This window comes from Dermacentor andersoni, chromosome 2, assembly GCF_023375885.2.
Source record: "Dermacentor andersoni chromosome 2, qqDerAnde1_hic_scaffold, whole genome shotgun sequence".
NCBI classification, from domain to species: Eukaryota; Metazoa; Arthropoda; class Arachnida; order Ixodida; family Ixodidae; genus Dermacentor; species Dermacentor andersoni.
In genome coordinates, this window is record NC_092815.1 from 28,102,341 (window position 1) to 28,117,692 (window position 15,352).

Sequence of the window (15,352 nt, forward strand, 5' to 3'; positions counted from 1 at the left end):
GCTCTACGCATAGTTGTTGCAAGCGGGCTGCCCTGTTTGTGAGCGGAGGCGTGCCGTCATCAATCTGCTGTGCTCGTTTTTTTTTTTTTTTGAAAAAGCGTGCTCCTGTGCATCCTCCCACGTGCACGCATTGCTCACTTTCTTCCTCTTTTCCTCGTTCCGTTCCCCCTTTCCCTTACCCCTAGAGTAGGGTAGCAAACCAGACGCTCGTCTGGTTGACCTCCCTTCCTTTCCTCTCCTTGCATTCTCTCTCTGGCCTGCTTTCTGTGAATTCACGAGTCGTGCCAGACGTAGGCTGGGCGCCCTGCTCATTCTTCCGTACTGTTTTCTACGGGAACTTCAGCTGGCTGAAGTGATCTCTTGATTTTGGCCATTACCCCTGCGATAAAACAAGAAGAAGACGGTATTCAGAGGAGTGCTTAGCGATCTTTGTTTCGGCGAGAAAATGTGAAAATATCGCGCTTTATTAGAGTGAACAGCCTTTGGCCGGAACCGCATGACGACATGGCGGCAGTGGTGGACATGGGTAATAGGCACACCAGATTTACACTATCAGGATGTAGAGGTGCTGTAGCGCAAATTAACCGAGAAAACGAAGCCAAGTGGCCAGAACTGCTTATATCAGTCATGTCCATTTCTGGCGGTGGTATTGCTATATATTACGATGCATATGCGCCAAGTTGCCCATCAGTGCATACTGATAACTCTCGCTCAGCCAGGCATGACTTTGATGCTTAAACGTCATCAATCCCATTGCGGTCGTGGTCTCGGTCATCGTCACAACACGCAGATACACAGATAGGCATAGTTATATGCCTGAGTTATAGTACACTTAGTAGTCAAACACTCCGGGTTTCGGGTTTACAATAACTGTGGGATCTCACGACACTGAATCAAGCATATATGATTACTCAAGGTGAAAACCTTTGTTCGCGCTCGAACGCTTTACACTCCGTATTACGCCACAGTTTGCGCGTGTTTGCTCGTGCAACCGTATCAAAATGACATTGCATTTTGAGGTAAAACTATATGCAGCCAATGGTATACTTGGCCCTAATCTACAGCGAATGTTCAAGGGGCATTGGAAAATAAGAACAGCAGCTGCGGCATTCGAGAGCGCTACCCGTACTTGTCATTGTGGCGACAGAAAACTTCGTTCAAGGGTGCGCGTCGTCGCCTCGCGTGAAAGCTTGGCGTCGCAGAGGTAAACGGACGGTTTGTCACCTCCGCCTTTACTTGCCCCTTTTCTGAACCATTTTAAGATGTCCTTGGCATGCAAAGGCGTCAGGTTGGCGAAGAACGTTCTCAGAGGGATCGGTGCCGAGGCTAAAGCGGGCGCAGGGTTTGCTCGAGCGTGAACGCATGCACCTTCGCTTTGCGGCGCTGTGTCGCCTGTGTTCTCAACATTGTTGTCGGACGGCGATGTTACAATGACAACTACAATTGGAAGTCCCATGAAACATGGCCTACATGAAACGGCGCCTGACAGCTACTTCCCAGTTGTTCAAATACTTGACAGGGAAGACGTGGGGGATGTCAGTAGACGCAATGCTTAAACTCTACAGAGCTCTCTTTCTCGGTTTTTTAAGATACAGTCTACCTGTACTGAACAACACCTGCAAGACAAATATTCGTGTTCTGCAGGCAGTACAAGCTCAAGCACTCAGAGTCTGCCTTGGTTTGCCCAGATGTACGTCAACAGAGGCGACTCTTGCGATTGCTCGGGACCATCCAATGCGAACTCACATTACGGTGGAAGCCCTGAGAACGCACATCAGACATTTTGCACGTGCCCCCTATCACCACCTTGCAGCACTACCTTCAGACAGGCACCAATCATCATTCTCTAAAACTATCAACAAGTACAACGACAAACTTCCCTCGGGCTTCACCGCTGCATCTAAACCATCGATACCCCCTTGGTGTCTTATCAGCCCCACAGTACATCTCAGTGTACCAGGAATCGGAAAAAAGTCTGAACTGTCGTCGCCTGTCCTCAAACAACTGTCTCTGCTTCTTCTGCACGAGAGGTACGCGGACAGCGAACACATTTATACTGATGGTTCCACAAACATCCAGTGTTCGTCCGGTGCTGTGGTTGTCCCAGCAAAAGCTATTACCATCAGCTTCAGGACTGACCACCCGACAACATCGACATCTGCTGAACTAGCTGCTCTTCGCGCTGCACTCCGTTTCGTCAGTCGGGAGCCACCTCGACAATGGTCCATCTTCAGCGACTCAAAGGCAGCCCTACAATCTGTACTATCAGCTCTGCGTCGCGGGCCACTCGAACAGCTCGTATTCGATATTAGATGCCTACTCCATACATCACAGGAGAAAGGACACCACGTGACGTTTCAGTGGCTGCCAAGTCACTGCGGCGTCACTGGAAACGAAGACGCCGATAATGCCGCTCGGGCAGCTCTTGAAGACGCACAAGAAGAGGCCATACCGCTTTCACGATCCGACGCAGCTAGCAGACTTCGAGTGCTTGCACAGGAGATGACGCTCTCTTCATGGTGCACACCAAACAGCCAGACCAACCAGAGCAACCGTCAATACCACCTGCCCTCTTTGATGCATCTCTATATGCCAACTGGACTCCGCCGAAGCGAGGCCACCCTGCTTTATCGCTTATGGTTAGGGGTGGCTTTCACGAAATCTTACTCATTCCGCATTGGAATGGCCGACAACGCTCTCTGCAATGCCTGTCTTTGCGAGGAGACGCTGCAACACATTCTGTGCGACTGTCCTGAATATAATGTTCAGCGACAGTCCCTGGCATCCGTTCTCGCGCACCTTGACACTAGACCATTGTCCCTCGACACGATTTTCACATGCCGCCGACAGAAGACATCGCAGGTGAAGGCGACGAAGGGACTACTTCAGTTTTTGAAAGAGACGGGATTGGACAAGCGGCTCTGACAGTGTTATCACGTACAATGCCAGATTGATAGACTCTACCGGACGATGTTTGTGTGCTGTGCTATGTGCTCTCTCTCTCTCTCTCTCCCCCTTCCCCATCTTTCATCGCCCCCATCCCTCTCCCATGTGTAGGGTAGCAAGCCGGTTACGCTAAACTGGTTAACCTCCCTACCTTTCCTTCTCTACTTTTTCCTTCCTTCCTTCCTTCCTTCCAATTACCTACCTCTGTCTCGCGTACCTGAAGGTGTAACTGTTTCCTTTGTTGGCTCTCGCACTCTCAGCGAGACGTGATAAACCTGATAACGCGCGTTGGTATTACCCCATGCAGTTTCTTAAGACAACTATAAGTTGATCGGTTCACAGTGTTTCGCGTCCCAAAGCAATGCGCGGGCAGGGACAGTTTGTGGAGGAGGTTGTTTAACGCGCACAGAAATCTCCACGCACGATCTCTTCGCGTACAGCCTGCCATCGGGCTCCCGCTGCAGGAATCGAATCCACGACCTCGTGCTCAGCAGCAGCCAAGCGCCAAAGCTTCTGGGCCATCGCGGCATGCAGGCAACGATACGTGGCTGGTGCTTCGCCAACACAGGATTTAGTAAATCTCGCATCATCACAGCGTGGCTCTGTTTACTGTCGAGGGCGATGCGATGCCACAAATGAAGGTCCGTGCGCAATATCGTTTATCTTCCTCGAGAAAACTACCCCGGTGCAGCCGTTACGTCTTTACTTGCAGATGTGGGGTGACGATCCTCCGATCCACACGGTTCAGTATTGACATAATGAGACAGCGCGGCGGGATTTACTGCCGCGGCCTTGACTCCCGCTGTGAACCGGGGGCCTGTGACCACTCGATGCGTGAAGCGGATGCACGCTTGGAGGCCCAAGGAAAAAAAAAAGCAGCCGGGTCTACCATGGCTGTCATATTTCTTCGTGGCGGGTCACATTGGCGACGACTGCTAATGCTGCGACGGCGGCGCTGCCGCTGACGAAAGAGCGCGCGGCTGCAGCCTCGAGGCCGCGATTCGGGACTTGACCCGCATGGGTCGCTATTTTGAGCCCTTCCTGGCGAGCGCCCGAAGACCTGCGCAGCCTCGTGACGTCACGACGGCAAGGAATGAGCGCCGAGGCACCCTCCTCTCCCACCGCCATCCTCGAAACCAGACACCAGAGCCTCCGCAGGACAGCCTCTCGGCTCCCCGCTGCCTCCTGTGGCATGCTCAGTAGAAGAGAGTCGCGAGCTCCGGGTTGACGCTCGTAGAATAACGGCGCCTTGCCTGCACATATTTTGTAAAGAAGCTCTTCTTGTGAAGCAGGCAACGTTTCATCTGTGATTGTGTCGATTCTGTGATTGACCGTCGGCCGTGGCCACCGGCAGCTCTGGCAAGAAGTTGTCCGTGCCCTCCTCGAGGAGGTGGTGACCGGATTCGCGTACACCGTTTTGCCACTTTGTGCCGCGACAACGAACTTCGCTCTGCATACGGGAATAACTCGACAGATGGACGTCCTCTAAGCGTGGCTTTGGCCATGAGCGCGTCGCACGACGCTTCGTCGGCAGCGTGACCATTGGTGAGCAGCTCAGGTTTGAGATCCGGTGCTGTTCTTTAGAATGAGAAGAGTATTTCAGGTTCTGTGTGGTCAACGTTTTCGATTTATGGACGTGGTGTCGAGCTTGCGGCCGGCATTTGGCCCCTCTGGCTTCTTGCAAGCGCAGCACTTCGGACAGTTAAAAGCGGGATATACATAGGCATTACTCCCTACTGTGATGCGATGTTCAATCGTACTTATATTACAACGATTTGTATACTCACAAATTATCCACTTCGCGCGCTGTGCGCACAATTTTGTGCGCCAGGATAGTGTATCAAACGGAATAGTACTGATAAGGTTAATGCTATTTGAAACGATTAGCATACATCTTGAAAGATTTCTTATTGGATCTCTGCAGCAAGGCCCAATATTGCAGTTGTATGTATAAATTGTTTCACTAAAACGAGTTGAAAGGTAGATAGGTGGCTTGGTGCTCGCTTCCAGTGTCAGTATGTCATAGTGTAGCGACTGACTTCTTTCATTGCTTTTTACTATGTTTCACATTTGGCATATATTTCAAGTCGCTGGATATGTGCTTTCCGAGTATACCAAACATCAAATAGTTGATGTTCCCATATCTGAGGTTTCCGTAAAGAGTTTTCGTATGGAGTCCAAAACTCGCTGAATGATTTAAAATTAAGAATACGCTGTTTAACGGCACACTTCTCATGATTCGGAGATATGATAAATGTGGCGAAGCTAAATTTTTAATGGACATAAGTAATTGTCACCTGAAGCCTGTTATTACAACACACGCAATAGGCAGTATATTTCAAGCCTGTATTGCGATACCCGCCGTGGTGGCTTAGTGGCTGTTGGCGTTGCGTTGCTAAGCACGAGATTGTGGTATGAAATCTCGGCCACCTCCAGGACCAACGCGCCCTGGTGGCCCGAGCCAAAGCCGCTGCAGAAGCCACGGGGGTCCTGGACTAGGACCCCCCCACCTGGACTTTGTAAGGGCTGGGCCCTTAGGGCTCAGCTCACACCTCTCCTGTATATAGCAGAAATAAAGTTCATCACCACCACCACCACCACCACCGCTGTCGATGGGGGCGAAATGCAAAAAAAAAAAAAAAAAGAAAACGCCGGTGTACCGTGCATTGAGTGCAAGTTAAATAAACCCACGTGGTTAAAACTAATCCGGAGTCCCCGTATACGGCGTGCCCCTTAATCAGATCGTGAGTTTGGCGTGTAAGACTCCAGAATTTAATTTACTAAAAGTGTGAAGGAAGCCGTGACGGACAAGCACAGTTTTGGGCGAACACGCTGTGACCTCTGAATCATCTGTAAACTACAGTATGTAAGCACACGTCCAGTTATCATATCAAACAGACGCTTTTGTTTCCTTGAAGTATGCACGCCGAATTGTTAAGGAATTGACATCGTGCTGCAACGGGGCATAATTGTCGCTAAGTGGACGAGGACTTGCTCATCGTTCACATCGTCGTCCCTACCTGTGCTGTTCAAGGCGCGTCGACCTTTGTGTCAGGAATACAGACTGGATTGGATTGGATTTCCTTCTACGATGGCGAATATCCATTGCGGGCGATTGGGTAAGATTTGGATGGTATTAGGAAGATGCCGTTAATACTAAAATTGGTAAAATTGTCAGGAGGAGATGAATGGAAATAACGTTTGAACAATTTAATAGAATAGCCCTGAAACAACTACGAATCCCTCCACGGCTGAGCAAACATCGCTGGGATAGTTTCCAAGAGAAGAGGTTCCTAGAGAAAGAATATTCACGATGTAAACGTTTAAACCATGTTGTGTTAACGTTGATTCTAAAATGTATTTCCCTAAAGGTGGAAAACGGCTGTGCCTCCAGCGTCGTCCTCTTCGCTGTTCATTCTGTCTCTTTGTTATGTCCTCGTCCGGAATTCATTCGTGCTTTAAGCGGCAATTGCGTCCTTCAGCGACCACCAGCTGGGACACCAACAAGTACTTTTCATTGAAACCCTATCGCAGATTTTTTTTCGCAGGTGTTTCATTATCGCAGGTGTTTCACATATTTCCTATCAAAATCTATCGTTTAAAGAAACTGCTTCATCACTGGCACGACGAATGAAAGTGTGATGTTGTCTTGTCTTGTCTTGTCTTGTGTACCAGACAGTGGCGCATACCCACTATGGGGGATTGGCCAAGAAGCAGGCGGTTTTTCGTATGCTTAGAAGTAAAGCCAAACTAGATTTATATTGTGGAGCGTGAGACTAGAACTGTAATTAGAGTTTCTCCACAGTTGGGAGCGGTTTTGTCTTGTTTGCAAATTATGGCTCTTGCCCACTACAGGTGATTCGCCAAGACGCAAGTGGCTTTACAAGCGCACTTAACTTTAAAAAGATAATTAATAATAGTATAACTGAATTAAAACATACAGTAATACAGCATGGGGGAAAAGTTATTATTATTATACATTACTATTACTATTATTATTATTATTATTATTATTTTCGCAAAAATGAGAATAAGGTTGTGGCTAAGCTGTATATCCTTTATTTTATTTGTCCCACTTCATACCTCGAGCACCCCCATGACTCTTTGTTTTCCTGGCGTTGTTCTTATACCCATAGTTTCTTCACTTCCCATAACGTACTCGGACTTTTTTTTTTTGCCCAGCATTGCTTTGTAGGCTTCGCACCAAGTTTCGGTAAAACTTGGCAACAAGTATACGAGGTTAGAACTCATTTGAGGCAGTAAGGAAGGATGAAAAAACAAATTATTTCGCAGCCGCCTAAATATTTCAGCATCGCCGCCGCCGCCGCCGCTGTGCAACCAAAATTATCTCAACCGGGCCTGCCTCTTGCACTCGCTGTCTTTGTTTATACTTCCCACCTGTCTCACACACGCCGTCTTCGGCTTTTTCGCTCGTATATGTGTTCTCCACTGCTGGTACATTTGTTTCAGCGCTTAGTCGTTTTACTGCTAGATGTTCCAGCACTTCCTGTTGAACACAATGAAGCTTAAAGGGACACTTAAGAGGAGTGTCAAGTGAAGCCGCCTAGAAAATTTTGCTTCCGAAAGAGTAATACTTGATGTTTAGTAAAATATATGCTAGCTAATTACGCTTTTGGAATAGCCTCCTCTCTTACCGTGAAAGGAGGCCTTGTAACCCAGAAATGAAGCCGAGAACGAAATACGATTAGCGGCGCCACCAGAAAGTTACTGCACCAGCTCGCCGGTGCGTCGCTGATTTTTACAGCGTTTACATTGGCAGAAGGAGGATTGCATTGCATTCTAAAGGAACAAAAGGTTCGACCTAGCAAGTTCTGAGAGCATTTATTCTCTCCAAAACGGCCCTAATACTATAGTATACATAGATATTGGTGACGTAACTCTGACGTAGTGTTCACGAGGTTTTGACGCGGAATTGAAAGGGACAGGATTTACGGACGGAAAAAACTTTAATGAGAAAAGGACTTGCGAGGTTGCCAGCACGGGCTCAGGCCACCCGGGCGTTATGTGCGGTGAGGCATAGCCTTTCCACCGCTGCCCGGGCCTGCTGGATAGACCATAGTTGGTCGTGCAGTTCCGAGCTAGTCAGAGCGCTTAGCCATCGCTCATCGAGAAGGTCCGGTTCTGTGTAGTCCTCTACATATATTAGGCTGATATTTCTGCACTTCCATAAGATGTGTGCCGTGTCTGCGTGTTCGTGCTTGCAGAGATTTCAGCTCGCCCCCGGTCTAGGTATTGTGTTGCATTTACTCTGTTTAAATGTACTGGGTTTCGGAACGTTCCGGCTTGCAACTTTGTCCAATCTGTTTCTTGAGTCCTGTTGAGTTGTTTGTGGGGTTGTGGGTATGCTTCTCCTTGTTTCGTGTAGTGTGTCAGTATGTCGTGGTACGTGACCAGTCTGTCCCTGTCGTCTTGTATCGCTACTTCGACGTCATCGCCTCCTCCGTGTTCTCCATCGCCTCCGCCGCAGTCCTTCCCCCTTCCCCGCGGGTGGAGAGATTTAATGGTTCCCGGAAAGGTTTTCCTGGCGGCTTGCCTAGCATACTACTTCAGATGGACAAGATGAAAAATGAAATGTTGCGCACTGTTCACAGCACATATATAGACAACAAGCACAAAGCGCAGCACTGAACACTCAACTAAAGTGCCTCATTGAGATCTGTGTATCTTAGGAAACACAAAAGTAATATTCATTTTTTTCCCTTTAGATGAATGAAAATACAGTTTTGAAATAATATTTTATTAGTGAAAACCGAATGAGCGGGTCTCCTTTGTGTCCCTTTAAGCCACCGCTCGCACAAATCTTAATCGCGCTCATTTAGCTTAGTGCACCTAATTTAGTCGATGGTGTCTCGCAAATGCTCACCAGAGCATTGTTTCCGGGGTTATCTGCAAGGATTCTGAAACCAAATTGTTAAGCGTACTTGCTTACGTTATAATCGCGTCTCAGGAAATGCGGAAACACTCGTCCGTCGTGAAGTTAACTGTATCCCGCGCATTTGCTCAGTCATCAGGGGCGAAGTAGACACGTGTTGAAAACGTTACAAAGCTTTTCTAGGCGCATTACACACTTGGTGGTGCCTCCATGCTGCATATACGTGCATTAATTCTCGTAGGGACGCTTCTTGTAGCTTTTTGAATATTTAAATTAGCTTTATTCAATCAGTTGACGCAAAGCGCAGAACATTATTTCAAGGACTAACTCCGTATAGTCGCTTTATATTTGCCTGGAGCTCAGAGTAATCACGTCATTGTGAATGTCGCATGTTTTGTTGCGATAGAAATTATATGGACACTCCAGGCGCGTTTCTACCGTCGGCGTCGGCGTCGCGGTGAGGTTCCGTATAAAGTCCACGGGCGACAAAATGGTCTCCGCGCGCCATATGCTGTATGTACGAGCTAAAGCGTGCGAGGAGGAGCTGGATCGCGGCTTAATCTCGTGCACGCAACGGCGGAAAGCGGGGAGGAAACGCGCCGACTTCTGTCGCACGCAAGGCTCCGGGCGGAGGGTAGTAAGGGGGGAGGGGGGCGCGTTCTACTCCGGGCGGCGCAGGCGGCCGCGTGCGACTGGCCGGGCCGCTGTATCCCGAAAGCCATCTGCGACGGGTACAGAGTCCGCGCTGCGTTGTGTATTCAAGGCGTAACAAAATTTGTTGCTGAGCTAGTTGGTTCGTGACTTAAAAACAAAGGTTACGGCGCTAAGCGGACCAGGACGAAGTGAGAGACAATGACACATACGGGCGCCATTGTGTCGTTTGCGTGTCACTTCGTCCTCGTCTGCTTAGCGCCGTTAACTTTTGTTTTTGATTCAAGGCGTAGTTCGCGTTGATGCGAGCGGCTGCACGAAGGTTAATTCGCTCGCTGTTGCTGCCGCGTTTTCTGAATGCAGCGTTTTGACAGCGAGTCTCCGCTGTCATCGAGTGAGATGTGTTCATGTTGGCTTGTGCGCGCATGACACCATGCTTGTCAATTTAGTTATACTCGTGGTCAGCTTTCCGTGGCTATGAAGGGAAAGCTGCGGAGGCAAATCGCGCACAAGTGAGAGCGCTTCTGAAAAGAGTCCCGCGTCTTAATTCACGTTAATTTAGGCTGGGGAAGGGAAAACATAAACACCTTATTAGCAACAGTTAAATAAGACAGAACACAACACTGAGTGTAAAAGTTTACTTTGCGGCGTTTCCCTTCCGCGTCTCGGGAAACGCGAAACCGTCGCACGTGGAAGCTGCGTCGATTTAGCGTCTGTTCCGAGCAACCAAAAGCACTGTCAAACGCTTTTGGACTACTTGGCGCGGTAACACATGTGCAGCAGCCAAGCGCCCGTAGCTTTCGCTTCATAGCCACAGAAAGTTGACCGCGAGTACAGTATGCCTATCTTTAAAAGTTTATACGGTAGATAAAACTACTACCCTTACTTCGTATACGTGTCCAATAATGTGCTATCGCAATCGATGCTTCGCCTTTCGGGCGAAACTGCGAGTTCATTCATTCATTCATTCAAAACTGGAGGAAGAGTACGCTCTGTGACAAAACGACAGGTATTACCTGCAGGTAATACCTGCAAAACGACAGGTATTAAAGGCAGGTATTACCTGCTTCATTTTTTTCTTTTTTTTTTTCTACGTTAACGCGAAGCTAAAGGGCAGTGGAGAAGTAATGGCGTTAGTGGAGGAGGCACAGGCTGGAAGTGCATTGTAGGTTTTTCATATCATGTTTTAAATCTCTTGCGTGGTATGCTGTGGGAAGCGTAAGTAGCCGTCCCCGGCGCTGTGCGCACTTGTCCCTTTCTGTGGCCTGGCGATGCACCTCTCGCAATGTATCTCTCTTGGCGACTTCATCAAACATTTGCTAGTCTATCATTATACAACAGGGAACGTGTTTCACGCTGCCTGAGCACCATGCTGTTGTATCATGACCTTTGCACATAACTAGGGGCCGACTTTTGAGTCTATATCAACGCACTGAAATACAGAAGGAAGGACAGAGAAGTGATGAACATGGGAGATAAAGCAGATGGAGCCCGACTGGTCACCTTGCACTGGGCAAGGGAAAAAAGAAAACACAACATTACGCTGAGCACATGAACATGTGCGTACGTGCAGTGAACTTACATTGAAAACGTTTTGCGGTCATCGCTTTACGTAAACTATAGGCGCGATGATACCGAGAGACACGATGGTAAAAATACGGTCCACGCGGTCGCCACTTTGGAAGAACATTAAGGAGAAATGCTGGAAAGTTTACGAACTAAATTCACAATGCGATTCGTTCCTAAATGCTGCTCGCGATTGGCCGTCTTCCTTAGCTAATAATTTTGGAACATGAAGATTGCCTGATATCTGCTTTTAGGAACATTTTTGGCGGAAGTGCGAAATACATGGGCCAGACCTCTTGTCTTGGCTTTCGGGACCAACCCAACCAAACCGTCATGCCGATGACGTTACTGTAGCGCCACAGGCTTTGCCAGCCTATGTAGGCGATTTCAACAGGAAAGCTTATTCCTTAACGTTGCCACGTTGAATCTTTCTTAATTTTCAGTTAACCTTGCGGTGCTAAGCAGTTAAGGGCTGGGTGTCCGGATACCCACCTATCATCACGTTTTCTTGTATATTTACACCCGTAGCGGCATAAATGAAAATGAAAGCGCAAATTTACGCGAATTCAAACCACGACTCTCACAGCTCTGAAGTGGGTAAGGAAAAGTTGAGTTATGAACTTACTCTCCGAGTTTAAAAATGTTTTGAACGGGTGACATTCAACGTAACATCTGAAAGCATCCTTTCTTTCGTGGTTGAAATATAGCCTTACAGGTACCCAAGGGCCAAACCGTTAAAACAGCGCTCCTCGTAGCCTATATCTGCATCCCACAAAGAAACTTCTTCATAATCTCACTGCGGTCTAGTAAACGCTTTTTGACTAGTCACAATACATATAGCTTGAAAATGTGAAATTCCTTCATCATTCTTTATATTAACCCTTAAAGAGCCCGAAGGCGGATTAAACAATGAACAGCACACCTCCTTGTCTTCTTCCAGCCTGTCATTCCTGGCATAATATCACGTGACCGTCACGTAAGTGAGGCAAATAATTTTAAAGCTACAAATTTACCCAAGTGACGATCAATATTATGCTTTGCTTGTCGGTCTACGTTAGTTGCGGTCTTATCAATGAGCGCACTTCTGTGGCAACCCAGGTGTATAAAAATAAGTGCACCGCTAGCAGAAACAGTGGCGTTGTAATTTTACTTTCCTAGGCTACAAAATGTTCATTAAAAATAATTGAATGGATTTTGTGATCTAAATACAAGCAGTATAGTTATTGCGACATGAGCAGATGTTCTGCTCTACCAAGTGGACAGCGCTGACCATGATCGTTTGCCGACTGCATGGCATCCGAGACTTACGACGTCGCTGTGTTGTTTTCCTCGATACTCGCCTCCGACCTTTAGCGCACACCTGAAGCGCGGACACGCAGCGCATGCCACCGTTCATACCCAAGTCCACGCAAAAAAGTACGCGGCCGTCACAGTCCCCCCTGCTGTGTTGTTGAGGAGATGTTCCTGACTCACGCATCTGGTGAATCGGAGAACTACAAATTTCACGGCGTCATCGATAACCCGAACCACGGTGCACAGTAGCACACAAGTGAGCAACAACGTGGGCATGACTTACGTAAACATTTGTTCCGTTGTATGACTGGGGCTAGACACGTAGAAAGGTGCATTGCAGTGGAGCTGCTTAGCGCAGTCACTGACTCGGGGTGCTGAGTCTTTGTTGTTTTTGCCTTCTTTCTTTTTTTTGCGCGCGATATATATTATTTGTTTAATCAGGTGCAATGAACAAGCCGCTGGTGGGAAGCTATCAAAATCGATGGCATCGCAGGAAGCCGCTGCGAGGCAATTTCAAGTTGGCCTCGCCACGCGCCTTTCGCTTTTGCATCCTTTCTCGCTCACGGAGTCCTCGATCAATGGCAAGACTGACCTATTTGCTGCTGCACAAGTTCTACATACCAAACTAGGTTTACCCAGTTACTTTTACCCTCCCTTTCAGTGGAGGCCCTCTCCGAGCAATACACACCACTTACAAAACACATACACACACAGAGAGATATAAAAAAAGACCTAGAAACTTGCGGGAACACCGGGATTAACAATCTAGACGTATCTCGTGCCGTTATCGCTCCGTGCACCTCCTTGCGGAACGGAGACGAGCAATTAAAATTCTGGGTCGGGCAGTGCGCCGCTGCCGTCCCGTTCTCCCCCGTCGGGGAAAGGCGCGCCGTGCATCGAGATGCGTCTCCCTCGCTGCCGGCTGTGTCTCCTCTCGAGTCGTACGAGAACACGCCGAGGATCGCGAGCCAAGTAAGAAGAAGCACGAGGCGTTCGGGAAAGGCCTGGCATCTGCTCGGGTGCTGCGTAGCGGCCCAGCTTGCTTCACTTCCGCCTAAAAAAAGACGCGAGAATGAGCGCAACAGCGGGGCAAGCACGCGCGCTCCTCCGTCCGATGGGAGCGCACCTTTGAAATAGACCGAATGACGCACCATGTGAGGCTAGCGCGAAAGGTGGGGACGCCAGAGGCTCGTATCACGAGATGGAGACGACACTGCGGAGACACAGCGGGCGGTTGTGACGTAGCTTATGCAGCAGTGCACGCGTCGTTAAGCGACGTTTCTTCGGCCTCACGCATGGTCCTGTCTGTATACTTGCTGCCGCGTTGACTTCCCTTGCTCGACCTCATCGTTTAAGCGGTTAGGATGCTTGGTAGTTGCAGCGAGCGTGTCGCCTATGAGGGCGGTGTGTCTTGCTACACTATCGAAAGTCTGCAGACGTTTAGAGCTTACGAGCGGGTTCTTATGGGCTGTTTACAGTGATGTTTCGTATGAATAAAGCCCCAATACACGCGAGAGGATATTGTGTGCTCGGACAGGACAACCAGCTACTTGCAAATGCCGGTGCGCGTCCCTTCGTCTTGTCTGTACGCGTGGCTTTTCTTTCATCTTTTAAGCGATTGCCATTTAATATTTATTAATTTATTCACGACTACCATTTACTTATCTCGAATACAGCAATACTAAGTGATCAATATTACATTCTTATGGCTGCTGTTCGCAGAATTCTTAGATATTAGAAAGCTTTTAAAACACTATGGTACCTGCGACGCACTATGCACAGTGCTACTCCGGGTGTAAAGTGCCTCGCTTACAAAACCCTAGTCAGACCGATAATCGAATATGCTAAAGTAATATGGGATCCTCACACAGCAACTAATCGTCACAAGCTTGATAGGATTCAGCGACTCGCTGTAAGGTTTATCTTTAATAAATACCGCCGGAACCATTCTTCAACAGAACTCTGCCAACAAGCCCAACTACCTATGCTAGAAACCAGAACCAGATATGAAAGACTAAAAACTCTTACCTCATTATCAATAATCATCTTAAAATAAATAAATCAGATTACTTTGAGATCAAAACTAATGAAACATCAAGGCATCGTCATAGTAAGTTTATCCCATTACCGACTATAAAAAATAATTGTTTCAAGTTTAGTTATTTTCCCCGAACTTGTAGAGACTGGAACTCTCTTCCAGATTCTGCTGTTCGGTCGACATCATTGGCTGAATTCCTACGCCACTTAGATAATTTCATCTATGGCACTAGCATAGGGCGATGAGATCACATTGCTGCTGTATAAGATTGCTGTTCTGATTTCTGAGTGATGCGTTTTTGTTTATGTGTGCATTTCACGAGATGATCTTTTTTTTCCTTTAACTAATGTATAACTATGGTTTTCAATATGTTCTGTACTACTTATTTTGCTGTTCAGTTCCGTTTTTTCCACTCCTGTTATAGCCCCTCAATGAGGCTGACAGTATTAATAAATGAAATGAAATGAAATGAAATATATGCATGAACTATGCTGACTGTCTGCTAAATAATATTATATCTATGGTCACATCTCCACAGGCATGTCTTTTGACGCTATCTGGACAAATGGCTTTTCGTTTCCGATTAACCGTTGTCTGCAGGATGTCTAGGTGTTGTGTGTCAGCAAAAGATAAACGTTTTAGGATAGCTGAGTACTTCGTAAGATTTCTGCGAGGAGTCTATTGAATGCCTCTACCTATATTTATACGAGGTCGCCTAGCTCTCTAGTAATATCGCCTGAGCACTTCGCTAGCGTTTCCGTCGATGGAAGCGCTAGCGTTTGTTACACCTTGGGTCGAATGGCACACCTTGGGTGTGAGATAAGATAGAGATTCTCCCGAAAGGCTCGCATGTGCGCGATTGCAAATTCTGTAAAAAAGTAACAAAGAAAGGAGAAACGTCAATATTTGGAGTACGGAGTTCACTTGGTCCACATCGGCCTGTTTGCTCAAACATCCACGAGAAA

General features: G+C 47.7%; 1 protein-coding gene across 4 annotated transcripts in view; it reads left to right on the plus strand.

Moving 5' to 3' along the window:
- tn (tripartite motif containing protein thin) overlaps positions 1 to 15,352 on the plus strand; it is a 172,318-nt gene that overhangs the window by 128,894 nt on the left and 28,072 nt on the right. The window contains exon 1 of one of the 4 annotated variants that reach the window (XM_050189622.3): positions 3,525 to 4,491. The exons of the other annotated variants lie outside the window; for them this stretch is intronic. The gene's annotated coding sequence lies outside the window, so the exon portion shown is untranslated. Of the gene's footprint in view, positions 1 to 3,524; positions 4,492 to 15,352 lie in introns of those variants that run through there. 4 annotated transcript variants of the gene reach the window in all.